Source organism: Cetorhinus maximus, chromosome 5 (genome assembly GCF_964194155.1).
Source record: "Cetorhinus maximus chromosome 5, sCetMax3.hap1.1, whole genome shotgun sequence".
Classification (NCBI taxonomy): domain Eukaryota; kingdom Metazoa; phylum Chordata; class Chondrichthyes; order Lamniformes; family Cetorhinidae; genus Cetorhinus; species Cetorhinus maximus.
Window position 1 is genome coordinate 5412417 of NC_135883.1, and position 15015 is coordinate 5427431.

Sequence of the window (15015 nt, forward strand, 5' to 3'; positions counted from 1 at the left end):
AGAAAAGGACAATGTGCAATCCAGAGTAAGAATAATTAATGGGGGGAGAGCTCAATGGGGCAAGAACAGATCTGGGCTGGATAGACTGGAATGAAAGGTTGGTGGGAGAAACTGTAGCTGAACAATGGGCTACCTTCAAAAATAAATGGCTCAGGCACAATCAAGGTATATTCCCTCAAAAGGGAAAGGTAGGGCAAACAAATCCAGAGCTCCCTGGATGAGAATGGAGATGGAAATTAAGATAAAGGAGAAAAAGTGTGCTTTTGACAGGTGTCAGGTAGAAAATATAATTGAGAACCAAGTGGAATACAGAAGGCCAGAGGAGAGGTGAAGAAGCAAATAAGAGAGGCAATGAGGGATTATGAGAAAAGACTGGCAGCTAACATAAAGGTGAATCCCAAAGTCTTCTATAGGTAGTTAAATAGTAAAAGGATGGTAAAAGGAGGAATAAGGCTGATAAGGGACCAAAAAGGGGATTTACACATGGGGGTGGAGGGCATGGCTGAGGTGTAAAGTGAATACTTTGCTTCTGTATTTCCCAAGGAAGCAGATGCTTCCCAGATCATGGTGAAGGAGGAGGAAACTCTGTCACTTGATAAAGGGGAAGTGTTGGATAAACTGTGGGTAGTTAAAGTTGACAAGGCACCGGGACCGGATAAGATGCATCCAAGGATATTGAAGGAAGTGAGAGTGGAAATTGCAGGGGCACTGGCAATAATCTTTCAATGTTCCCTAGACCCAGGGAAGGTGCCAGAGGACTGGAGAATTTCAAACAATACACCCTTATTCAAAAAAAGGGTCATAAGGATAAGCTCAGCAATTACAGACCAGTCAGTTTAACTTCAGTGGTGGGGAAGCTTCTAGAAACAATTATTCAGGATAGAATTAGTAGTCACATGGGAAAATTTGAGTTGATTAGGAAGAGCCAGCATGGATTTCTAAAGGGGAAATCGTGTTTAGCAAACTTTCTGGAGTTTTGTGAAGAGGTAACAGAGAGGGTTGATAAGGGTAATGCTTTTGATGTGGTGTACATAGACTTTCAAAAGGCATTCGATACAGTGCCACACAACAGACTTGTGAGAAAGGTTACAGCTCATGGAGTAAAAGGGACAGTAGCAACATGGATACAGAATTGTCAGAGTAATAGGAAGCAGAGGTTAATGGTCAATGGATATTTTTCAGGCTGGAGGAAGGTTTGTAGTGGAGTTCCCCAGGGGTCAGTATTGGGACCCTTACTTTTCCTGATATATATTAATAATCTAGATCTTGGTGTGCAGGGGACAATTTCAAAGTTTGCGGATGATACAAAACTTGGGAGAATTGTAAACTGTGAGGAGGACAGTGTAGAACTTCAAAAGGGCATCGACAAGTTGGTGGAGTGGGCAGATAGGTGGCAGATGAAGTTCAATGTGGAGAAGTGTGAGGTGATGCATTTTGGTAGGAAGAACATGGACAGACAATATAAAATAAGGGGTAAAATTTTGAAGGGGGTGCAGGAGCAGAAAGACCTGGGTGTTTATGTGCATAGATCATTGAAGGTGGCAGGACAGGTGGAGGGAGCAGTGAATAAAGCATATAGCGCCCTGGGCTTTATTAATACGGGCATAGTGTACAAGAGCAGGGAGGTTATGCTGAGTTTATATAAGACACTGGTTAGACCTCAGCTGAAGTATTGTTTACAGTTCTGGGTGCCACACTATTGGAAGGATGTGAACACATTGGAGAGAGTGCAGAAGAGGTTTACAAGAATGGTTCCGGGGCTGAGAAACTTCAGTTACGAGGATAGCTTGGAAAGGTTGGGACTATTCTCCTTGGAGAGGAGAAGGCTAAGAGGAGATTTGGTAGAGGTGTTCGAAATCATGAGGGGGCTGGGTAGAATAGATAGGGATAAACGGTTCCCACTTGTGAAAGGATTGAGAACGAGAGAGCACAGATTAAAGTGATTTGCAAAAGAAGTAAATGTGGTGTGAGAAGAAACTTTTTCACACAGCAACTGGTTCGAGTCTGGAATGCACGGCCTGGAGGTTTGGTGGAGATAGGTTCAATTGAGGCATTCAAGAGGGCATTGGATGATTATTTAAATAGAAACAATATGCGAGGTACTGCATACAGGCAGGAGAATGGCACTAAGTCATCATGCTCCTTTAAAGAGCCAGACATGATGGGCCGAATGATCTCCTTCTGCGCCATAGCAATTCTGTAATTCTGTGAAAACACACGATCCCAGGAGAATCTCAACTTAAATGTAACACTAAGGAAGTTTCTCTATGCCTGTACAAAGCCTTGGTTAGACCATATCTGGAGAACTACGTATAGTTCTGGGCACTGAACCTCAGAATGGATATATTGGCCTTGGAAGGGGCCAGAACAGAACAGGTTCATGCAAATCTTACCAGCACTCCATGGATTAGGCTGTGAAGAGGGATTATAAACTAATCTAAACTAACTAAACTAATTGTGTTCCCTGGAATATACAGGTTTAAGGAATGATTTGGTTGAGCTTTTTAAGGTTTGAAAAGAATTGATAGGGCAGATAAAGGGAAACCTTTTCCACTAGTGGGACAGTCTAGGACAATGGGACGAAACCTTAAACTCAGAACCAGAACCTTTGGGAAAGAAGTTAGGAAATATTTCTTCACGCAAAGAATGGCAGAGTGTGGGTCTCGGTTGCCACCAAAAGCAGTGAATTATCACTGAAATAATAATTTTAAATCTGAGATCATTAGATTTTTGCCAGGTAAGGCTATGAATGGATACAGAACTGAGACAGGTGGATGATGTTAAGATATAGCTCAGCTATGTTCTAACTGAAAGGCAAAACAGGTTCGAAAGGCTAAATGGCTTACTCTTGTTCTTATCTTCCTCTTGCCATCCAGTACACTTTCTTGAATGGCAGATGACCATCAGCCAATGAGGTGATTAATAAGCTCTAGATCACGTGGTATCCATGTGACATCAAGAAACTGCTGAAGGCGCTGGATACTGCAAAGGTTATGAGCCTTGATAATGTTCTGGCACTAGTAATGAGTGTTGGTGCTCCAAAAGTAGCCACACCCCTAAGCAAGCTGTTCCAGTACAGGTACAACACTGGCATCTACCCAACAATGTGTAAAATTGTTTATTGAAAGTATAGGCACCCAGTAATATAATGTTTCCACCTAGATAAGCCTCAAGCAATTAAATACATTGAAATCACAATTTAAAAGTTCTATGTAAAGTCTGAGAGAATGAATTTCACCCCTGTAGCATTATCATCAATGGTGCTATGGAAGCCTAGTACCCTTTTGCTGGGGAACAATGTATGTCCTGTCCACAAAAAGCAGAACAAGTCCAACTTGACCTATCAATTTATCCTCCATCATCAGCAAAGTGAAGGGAGGTGTCACCAAAGGTGCTATCAAGCGCCACTTACACTGCAGTAATCCAACTAACACTCAGTTTGGATTCCGCCAGGGCCACTCAGCTCCTGACCTCATTGCAGCCTTGGTCCAAACATGGACAGAAGAGCTTAAACTCCAGAGATAAGGTGAGAGTGACTGCCCTTGACATCAAGGCAGCATTTGACCTAGTGTAGCATCAAGGAGCCCCAGTAAAACTGGAGTCAATAGAAATCAGGGGGGAAACTCTCCGCTGGTTGGAGTCATATCTAGCACAAAGGAAGATGGTTGTGGTTGTTGGAGGTCAGTCATCTCAGTCCCAGGACATCACTGCAGGAGTTCCTCAGGGTAGTGTCCTCAGCCCAACCATCTTCAGTTGCTTCATCAATGACCTTCCTTCCATCATGCGGTGAGAATTAGGGATGTCTTCTGATGATTGCACAATGTTCAGCACCATTCGTGACTCCTCAGGGAGTAATTTGTAATTACTGAAGCTCTTCAAAATTACTTTACCTCCAAGTTGGGTGCATGCCCCTTTAAATAACGTGAGTGCAGGGCCCATCTTGCAGCTCAGAACCAGCTCTTTGTAGGATGGTGCACAATTTCAATGCCTGGAACTGCATTGTCCAAATTAGGCATTTTGACATCACATCAGGCAGTAGGACTACATGGCACCAGGATAACACTCTTTCTGAGGTTTACGATGCTCACTGGGGACACCTGAATGGGCACCCTTCTCAGGAAGAAACAGCTAATGGCATATTGTTCCCCAGCAAAAGGGTACTAGGCTTCCATAGCACCATTGATGATAATGCTACAGGGGTGAAATTCATTCTCTCAGACTTTATATAGAACTTTTAAATTGTGATTTCAATGTATTTAATTGCTTGGGGCTTATCTAGGTGGAAACATTATATTACTGGGTGCCTATACTTTCAATAAACAATTCACATTTTATACAGCACTTATAACTTTTTTGGATTTACAGCTCTTACATCAACAATAACAAATTTTCATTGACAGCAACAATCACATCTGACTGTATGATACAGGAAACTGCCATCAATCGTTAATGCACAGAAAGGTTTATCAATGATAATGTAGACATTCTGATAGCTTCTTAAATGCTTCATAATTAACTACAATCAGTTAAGACACCAAATGCTTCATTTGCTGAAGACATTTCCTGAATCACAAGCTTTATCTATTAATTTTTCAGCACCATGGACAAATGATGTATAGCATTTCATGTTCACATCTGTCAGAAGGTTTTAAAAGTATTTATTGCATCCTGTGCAACTGGAATTCTCTTAGAGATTCTTAGATTAAAGGGATAATTTTGCGAGGCTTTGATGACTGCCTGGAGGCTCAGGAGGGACTCACTGAGAGTCACAAACTCAGCCCAATAATGTTATGGACATATCTCTGATCTGTGCTCCCATCTAGTCTCACCAAATTGCCCATTACTGTTTTAAAGGGAGTCATTTCACGAATAACTCAAATAAATTTCACCCTTATTCTATTTAGTTACTTATTTATTTGCTGATAATTTGAGGATAGGAGCAGGTAAGGTCTTGCCCCACTAGCAGCAACTTCCACATCTGTGTTATCAGCTTGTAAATTACATCTACACTCCAAGCTGGAGCACATTATCAAGCCTGACACTTTAATTCAGTACTGAGGGAGTGCTGCACGGTCAAAGGTTTTTTGTTTTTGGATGGGACTATTACGCTTTGAGATCCTGCCTGCCTGCTCAGGTTGACCCAAAAAAATGCCGTAGCATTATTTAAACAAGAGTACAGAGTTCTCCCATAGTCCTGGCCAACACTGGTCTCTCAATTAATATCAAAAACATAGTCAATTAATGTGCTGTATGTGGACTTCACTGTGTGTAAACTGACCACTGTGTTTGCCTGCTTAACAGTAGTGACTACACTTTGGATGCGATTTGTTGGTGGTGAAACACATTACAATGTAGGGCATAATAAAGCACTATAAAGAAACATGTCTTTCTCAGGATAATGAAATGATCCTCTTCACAATTGAAGTAAGATCCTTATATTTGGATTGAACTGGACTAGACATGTAAATATTGTGGCTACAAGAGCAGGTCAGAGTCTAGGAATTCTGTGGTGAGTAACTCACCTCCTGACTCCCCAAAGCCTGTCCACCATCTTCAAGGCACAAGTCAGGAGTACAATGGAGTACTTCCCACTTGCCTGGATGAGCACAGTTCCAACAACACTCAAGAAGCTTGACACCAACCAGGACAAAGCATCCCGTTTGATTGGCACCACAACCACAAACATTCACTCCCTCCACCACCGATGCACAGTAACAGCAGTGTGTACCATCTACAAGATGCACTGCAGGAATTCACCAAGGCTCCTTCAACAGCACCTTCCAAACCCACGACCACTACCATCCAGAAGGACAAGGGCAGCAGATACATGGGAACACCATCACCTGGAAGTTCCCCTCCAAGTCACTCACCATCCTGACTTGGAAATATATTGCCGTTCCTTCACTGTCACTGGGTCAAAATCCTGGAACTCCCTTCCTAACAGCACTGTGGGTGCACCTAAACCTCAAGGACTGCAGCAGTTCAAGAAGGCAGCTTCTCCAGGTCAATGAGGGATGGGCAATAAATGCTGGCCTAGCCATTAATGTCCATATCCCTTGAATGAATGAATGAATAAAGAAAAATATCCCATTCCCTCCTCCCCCTCCCCCCAACCACCCAGTAAAATTAAGATCAGTTGGAAATGGGGACTGTACTTTGAGATCTGGGGCCCAAGTGCCATTTTGGCAGCGCCTCCTCAACTCTGCAATTACTGGGCCCCTGTGTCTCCTGCAATAAAAAACTATTTACATAAAGCACTCAAGTTAAAAAAAAGTTTTCAGAGCAACTAATGAGATAGGGAACTGAGCAGGAGTTGAAAAGATTTAGGCCTGGACTTTCGTAGAGACATGGAGGCTCCATGACATATACAAAGTCATGATCAGGCCCCCTGTCCAGAAACGCCACCCCCACAACTGCCAGAAACCACTTTCGAAAAGAAGGGAATGTGGGCGCAGTGTGACTCCCACTTGTGGGAAGCCTAAACTTAGCAGGGCAATTTGAACTCAGTACTGAGTTCAAACAGGCGCTATTTTCACTGGAACAAAGGCCTTATCCTGCAGTCTGGGAGTTATGAATCTTCAGAGAATTTGTAATTGCCCGTTAAGGGTGGATAAGGTCTGTCAAGTTATTATAATAGCCAACCCTTTAAAAATTGAAAAAACTGCCTGCCTGGGTCTGCAAAAGGTTAAAAATAATTAGATCCGGTGGTTTCAATAGCTGTTGCTGACATAAATCTAGTGCTATCATTGTAGCAGTAATAGTGGTGAATTGCTTTCCACAACTTATCATTCTCACAGTGGGGTTTGTAAGTTCACAATTTGATTGACAGCTCAAAGGTGTTATTAAAGAATTTGTTGTATTTTAAGTGGGCTTATGTTTACAAAGGTCTCCTTTATAAGGGATTAAGAACTTAAGGGGAATTAAATTTGAAAGGGCTTTCATGAATAAGAGCTTTTTTTCTCTAGAATGGAGTCTGTCATAAATATTTAGAACTTTATTTTATTTAATCTCAGCAAGGCTTCTGAGGTCTGCCCATGGTGGATACTCGGTGTGTTGGCATGGAAGGTATAAGAGCAAAGGGTGGTGGTGGGTTGGGGGCAGGAATTGGCATGAGTTGGCACTAAATTGGCATAGGGGCTATAAGGGGCCATGGGGGTGGATGGTGGTCATGAGTTGGCATGGAGGTTATGAGGGTCCATGAGCAGTTGGAGGCCAGGATTGGCATGGAAAGTATGAGAAGCCATTCAGGGTCAGTAGGGGGCATGAGTTGGCTTGAATTTCTTTTTATTCATTCTTGGGATGTGGGCGTCGCTGGGTAGGCCAGCATTTACTGACCATCTTAAATACCTTTGAGAAGGTGGTGGTGAGCTGCCTTGAACTGTTGCAGTCCAAGTGGTGTAGGTATACACACTGTGCTGTTAGCGAGGGAGTTCCAGGATTTTAACCCAGCAACTGTGAAGGAACGGTGATATAATTCCAAGTCAGGATGTGTGACTTGGAGGGGAGCTTGCAGGGAGTGGTGCTTCCCTGCATCTGCTGTCCTTGACCTTCTGGGTGGTAGAGGCCACAGGTTTGGAAGGTACTGTCGAAGGAGTCTTGGTGGGTTGGTGCAGTGAATCTTGTAGATGGTACACACTACTGCCATCGGTGGTGGAGGGAGTGAATGTTTATTGTGCTGTATGGAGTGCCAATCTAGTGGCTGCTTTACCGTGGACGATGTCAAGCCTCTTGACTATTGTTGGAGATTCACTCATCCAGACAAGCGGACAGTATTCCATCACACCCCAGACTTGTGCCTAGTAGATGGAGGACAGGCTTTGGGGAGTCAGGAGGTGAGCTACTATCTGCAGAATCCCTAGCCTCTGACCTGCTCTTGTAGCCACAGTGTTTATATGGCTAGTCCAGTTCAGTTTTTGGTCAATGGTAACCCCCAGGATGTTGATAGTGGGGGATTCAGTGGTGGTATTGACATTGAATGTAAAAGGGTGGTAGTTAGATTCTATTTCATTGTAGATGGTCTTTCCCTGGCACTTGTGTGGCACCGCTCATCAGCCCAAATCTGAATATTGTCCAGATCTTGCTTCAGTTGGACATAGAAACATAGAAACTAGGAGCAGGAGTAGGCCATTCGGCCCTTCGAGCCTGCTCTGCCATTCATTATGATCATGGCTGATCATCCAGCTCAATAACCTGCTCCCGCTTTCTCCCCATATCCTTTGATCCCTTTCGCCCCAAAAGCTATATCTAACTCCTTCTTGATAACATACATTGTTTTGGTCTCAACTACTTTCTATGGTAATGAATTCCACAGGCTCACCACTCTCTGGGTGAAGAAATTTCTCATTTCAGTCCTAAATGGTCCAGCCCATATCCTCAGACTGTGACCCCTGGTTCTGGACTCCCCCACCATCAGGAACATCCTTCCTGCATCTACCCTGTCTAGTCCTGTTAGAATTTCATAGGTTTCTATGAGATCCCCCCTCATTCTTCTGAACTCCAGTGAATATAATCCTAATCGACTCAATCTCTCCTTATATGTCAGTCCCGCCATCCCAGGAATCATTCGGGTAAACCTTCGCTGCACTCCCTCTATAGCAAGTACATCCTTCCTCAGATAAGGAGGCCAAAACTGCACACAATATTCCAGGTGTGATCTCACCAAGGCCCTGTATAATTGCAGCAAGACATCCCTGTTCCTGTACTCAAATCCTCTGCCTATGAAGGCCAACATGGATTACTTCAGTCTCTGAATGGTACAGAACATTGTACAATCATCCGTGAACATTCCCACTTCTGAGCTCATGATGGAAGGAAGGCCATTGATGCAGCAGCTGTAGATGGTTGGTCCTAGCACACTACCCCGAGGAACTCCTGCAGCGATGTCCTGGGACCGAGATGATTGATCTCCAACAACCATAACCATCATCCTTTGTGCTAGGTGTGACTCCAGCCAATATGGAGACTTCTCCTCGATTCCCATTGACTTCAGTTTTGCTCGGGCTCCTTGATGCCATACTCAGTTAAGGGCAGGCACTCTCACCTCACCTCCTGTGTTCAGCTCTTCTGTCCATGTTTGGACCAAGGCTGTTATGAGGTCAGGAGCTGAGTGGCCCTTGTGGAACCCAAACTGAACGTCAGTGAGCAGGTTATTGTTGAGCAAGTGCCACTTGTTAGCACTGTTGATGACATTTCTCGTAACTCTGCTGATGATTGAGAGTAGGTTGATGGGCCGATAATTGGCCGGGTTGGATTTATCCTGCTTTTTGTGGCCAAGGTATACCTGGGCAATTTTCCATGTTGCCAGCTAGATGCCAGTGTTGTAACTGTACTGGAACAGCTTGGCTAGGCACATGGTTAGTTCTGGAGCACAAGTCTTCAGTACGATTGCCAGAATGTTGCCAAGGCCCATGCAGTATCCAGTATCTTCAGCTGTTTCTTGATATCAAGTGGAGTGAACTGAATTGGCTGATGGCTGGCACCTGTGATGCTGGAGACCTTAGGAGGAGCTACATGTGACCCAGGACCCACAGCAGTATGGTTGATTCTTAAATGCCCACTGAAATGGCTGAAGATGGCTGCAGAGGCTTCAGCCTCATCTTTTGCACTGATGTGCTGGGCTCCCCCATCATTGAGGATGGGGATATTTGTGGTGCATCCTCCTCCAGTGAGTTGTTTAATTATCCTCCACCATTCACGACTGGATGTGGCAGGACTGCAGAGCTTAGATCTGATCCATTGGTTGTGGGATTGCTTAGCTCTGTCCATCACTTGCTTTTTATGCTGTTTGGCATGTAAGTAATCCTGTGTTAGCTTCACCAGATTGGAACCTCATTTTTAGGTATGCCTGGTGCTGCTCCTGGTATGCCCTCCTGCACTCTTCATTGAACCAGGGTTGATCCCTCAGCTTGATGGTAATGGTAGAGTGGGGGATATGCCAGGCCATGAGGTTACAGATTGTGTACAATTCTGCTGCTGCTGATGGCCCACAGTGCCTCATGGATGCCCGGTTTTGAGTTGCTAGATCTGTTCAAAATCTATCCCATTTGGCACGGTGGTAGTGCCACACAACACGATGGAGGGTATCCTCAATATGAAGATGGGACTTGGTCTCCACAAGGACTGTGTGGTAATCACTTGTACCAATACTGTCATAGTTAGATGCATCTGCAACAGGTTGATTGGTGAGTATGAGGTCAAGTATGTTTTTCTGTCTTGTTGGGTCCCCTCACCTCCTGCCACAGGCCCAGTACAGCAGTTATGTCCTTTAGGACTCAGCCACTTGGTCAGTAGTGGTGCTACCGAGCCACACGATGATGGATATTGAACTCCCCCACCTAGAGTACTCGGCCTTTGCCATCCTCAGTGCTTCCTCCAAGGGGCGTTCAAAATAGCGGAATACTGATTCATCAGCTGAGGGGGGCATGATGGGTGGTAACCAGCAGTTGGTTCCCTTGCCTTTGTTTGAGCTGATGCTGACTTCATGGGATCCACAGTCAATTTTGAGAACTTCCAGGGCAACTCCCTCCCAACTGTATACCACTATGCCGCCACCTCTGCTGGGTCTGTTCTGCTGGTGGGATAGGACATACCCAGGCTGGTGATGGTGGAGTCTGGGACATTATCTGTAAGGTATGATTCAGTGAGGATGACTATGTCAGGCTGTTGCTTGACTAGCCTGTGAGACAGCTCTCCCAATTTCGGCACAAGCCCCCAGATGTTAGTAAGGAGGACTTTGCAGGGTCGATAGGGCTGAGTGTGTTATTGTCGTTTCCAGTGCCTAGGTCGATGCTGGGTGGTACCTTCGGTTTCATTTCTTTTAGACTTTCATAGCGGTTTGATACAAATGAGTGGTTATTGCTAGGCCATTTCGGAGGGCATTTAAGAATCAATCATATTGCTGTGGGTCCTGGGTCACATATAATCCAGAAATTAGTGAACTAGATGGGTTTTTAAGACAACGTTTTCTTGGTCACCATTAGACGGACTTTTAATTCCAGATTTATTAATTCAATTCAAATTCTACCAGTTGCTGTGATAGGATTTGAACCCATGGGCCCAGAGCTTTGACCTGGGCCTCTGGGTTACGAGTTCAGTGACATTATCACTACTTCGCCGCCTTCGCAAATGTTGAAATATATAAGCATGGAGAGTTGGTGAGACGGTGAGGGGATGTGAGGGATGAGGGCTAGAGGGCTTAATGTTTAAGAGAACAGATGGAACAAAGCCCCAGGGAACTGAGACAGGCCTCCTGACCATCCTGCCTCACCGCTTGTCATCCCATGTGTCCGCCCCCGACCAGCATCGAGGGGTGGCGGGCTGACTCCAACCTGCACCCTCCCCCCATCCCCAACTCCTGGAACGCAGATCCCACCAACTTGGGGAACTTTGTTCCAACGTGGGTGCAGCGAGCCGGGAAATTTCCAGGCCCTGAGCACCTGCCTCAGGATCGAAAATCCAGGCCTTAGTGTGAGGGAACAAGAAGAGAGCGCATGGCATGTTCAGTAAGATAGACGCTTCGTAGGCTTCTGAAGTTGGAGAGAGATGGCAAGATATACTTTACAGAGGATTCAGAGGGAACGGGTATTGTGTTTAAAGGTTGTTCTCGATTGGTGGAGAGTGAACAAAGAATTATGTAATCAGTCATAGAAATAGAGGCGAAGATTGGGTAGATAGCTGGAGAAAATTCCAGCGATAATTGAGAGATTTGAAGGCAAGGAATTGAAACTAAGGGCACAATTTTTCGTACCTGCTGGCATGTTTGGTGGCAAGAGCAGACACTATGGCGAGAAGGCCAAAAATCAGTTTCATGACATTGTGGAACCAGTTTGCAATCGTCTGGTCTGCTCGTCAATGGTGGGCCATGTTTCCCGCTGTTGGGCGTTGGGAACCTCATTGTAACACATCTGCATATCTTTAGAAGCCCAGCCAGAACCACCCACCCATTCTGAATAATCCGAGCACTTTGACGTGATTGAACGCCGACATGTTTCAGAGCAGCATATTTAAGGCTTGCACTTGGCGGGCTGCACTTTGAGGGGAGCTCGGAGCTGAGTGCACAGTAAAGTTGTGCAACACTCGCCAGGGTCACCTGTTGGAGTTCCAGGTTAGGGCGCCGCACATTCAGGTGAGGGCACAGACAAGCCACTTTTTTCTGGTTGGCTGATAATGCGATGCTGGGCCAAGGGCTGCACTGTGATTGACGCAACTTGGGGGAGCTGGTGCGAGGGCTGCCCTGCAGTTGAGGCGAGTTCGGGGGGTGCAAGTGCACATGCATGTGCGGGGAAGGGGGGAGGGAAGCAGCCACGCATTAGGGAAACCTTGTATAAAGTGACCATTCCTCTGCAGCTGAGACAGTTCAAATGCAGTCACATTGACATGCATGGAGTCGGGCCTCTAGCTTATCTGACCACTCAAGCAACGTAGAGGCCTGAAATTGCCACCAAATTCTCCTGTACTTTTCACCACTTGGGCACAGACTGCAAACTAATGAGCGTTTTGGGTGACTGGGCACGTTGTACAATCTGCTTGCTAAAGCTGAGCCATGGAGCAGTCACTGGTGGAGACGCTCACAGCTCCTTGCAATGTCATCATCCCGGTTTGGACCAGTGTCCCCCATGGTTCAAGCTAACAGTGCAGCCTTGCAGTGCTGGTTAGGAGAATGTCTGTGCCTGAGCTGAGAGCACAGCATGCAGTCCAATGGGCAAAGCTGCTGCCAATCGGTCAGATGGAGTGGGGCAGAAGTGGGTGGCCTCTCAGTCAGCCATGCACCGCACTAAACTCTGGCCATTCAAGTGGTGGCCAGCACTCTCCGGGATGCCTTAAGGGGCCTTCAGACTTAATCAAGGGAGGTTCTAACCCATACGTCTCTCTCTTTCATCCTGCAGGAGGAGTACATCTGGAGCATGGAGCCTGGTGAGCTAGTTCTATGCTTCGTGGCTTACAGAGAGCGGAGATGAAAGAGAAGAAAGCGACATCAGCGCCTGGCTAGGCAGAGGGAGGAGCAGCACCCTCAGGAAGGAGGGGCAGCTGGGGCTCCCACACGCGCTGCTGAAGAGCCACAGTGAACCGTTATTGTTCAGTGCCAAGCTAGACCCAGGGTCTATAGACGCTGCCTTTCATTCCTGCAAAAGACCGAGAACCAGTGTCGCTGAACACTGCAGATGTCTAGGGAACTGGTCGGTCACATCTGCCAGCTACTGCAGGATCTGGTGCCATGGGGACATGGAGGGCACCCACTGCCAGTGGCCATGAAAGTGACCAGAGTCCTCAATTCCTCCACCAGTGGCTCCTTTCAGGGTTCCATAGGTGACCACAAATCACAAAGGCACCCAACTTTGTAGATTTCGCCCAGGACCAGGAAAACCAGGATGCAAGAGTGATTGGATTTGCCCAGATCTCAGGTTTCCCACAGGTGCAGGGTGCCATCGACTGCACTCACATGGCACTCAGATCTCCATCGCAACAAGCGGTCAACTATGTCAACTGCAAAGGTTTCCATTCGCTAAATGTGCAGCTGGTGTGTGACCGCCACAAATGCATCCTGCAGGTCGGTGCACAGTTTCCTGGGAGTGTCCACGACTCCCACATTCTCAGTCGGTCACAGATCACGGGCGTCTTCCAGGGTCCACAGAGGCTGCAGGGTTGGCTCCTCGGGGACAAGGGCTACCCGCAGAGGCCGTGGCTGATGACACCTTTGCACCGGCTTCAGACGGCAGCAGAGTGAAGGTATAATGAGGTTCATGCTGCAACTCGCAACTTAGTGGAGCAAACCATCGGGATGCTGAAGATGAGGTTCCGGTGCCTGGACCGGTCTGGTGGAGCCCTGCAATATAATCCACAGAGGGTGTCACACATCATCATCGCCTGCTGCTCCCTTTACAACCTGGCGCTGCAACAGGGGGAGCAGCTGGCTGAGGGGAATGGAGAAGCTGGACATCTCCTTCGATGAGGAGGGTATCAACGGTGATGAGGGTGAGGAGGCCCTCAAAGCCAAAGGATGATGGCAATGAGGCCCTCGCACTGGCCATTCAAGGCGCACACACTCAGGAGGCCCTCATAGCTCTTAGATTTATGGAGGATGATGACGACATGCAGTGAGGAGACACCATAGATCCTTACATTGCATCTGTGAACATTTGACTCCAGTCTGGCTGATGGCAGCGCACATAGTGATAAGGTTCCTGTTATGCAGATGCAGTGGAGGCCCTAATAGTCTCTCGATTCCAGGAGGATGATGGCGACGTTAAGTGAGGTCTCTTCATATATCTTCACATAGCCTCTGTGAATGTCTGACTCCTGTCTGGCCGAGGGCAGCTCGCTTGCGCTCTGTGATCAGGGTCATATCATAGAGACGCAGCCATGAAACTTTAAATGCACCTGGTCCTTTGTCAGCCTTCAGCACCTGAGCCCTTCAGGAGCACAGCATCACTGGTCACAGATGCTGAAGAGATGCTGAGAGCACACGGAGAGTATGAGAGAACTCTGTGACACCTGCCTACAACATTCTGGCAGCAATGACCAGCACCATCGAGGTGCAGGTGTCAGTAATGTGTCCAGGGAGTGTGAGGCCGGACCATCACTGTGGTCTGAAGGCTGCACAGACACAGGGAAGAGGCCCTGGACTGAGACACCTGCCTTTATCTTGTGCAGAAAGGTTTCACATCTGAGTGATACAAACACTGCTCATCAGAACAAGAAGCTATAGGTAGGGAGACATTATTGGGAATTTATTTAAAATAGCGAACATTATGTTCAAGTGATTAACACCCGTGCCCAGACTATGGAACTACATCTTCTTAACCTTCCTAACCCTGCCGCTACGTCTTGGTGCTCCCCAAATATTCACAGTGGAGGTGGAGACAGCCTGCTGACCGATTAGCCCTGTGTGTGATGACCTTGATGGGCGTCCTTTGGAGGGCCGAGGCCTGGAGAGCCCTGACCTGCTTTCGGGGTCCTGCTGTGCCGCAGTGTACCCTCCTCAATCTGTGGAGCTGGTGCTGATGGGACCACAGGAAG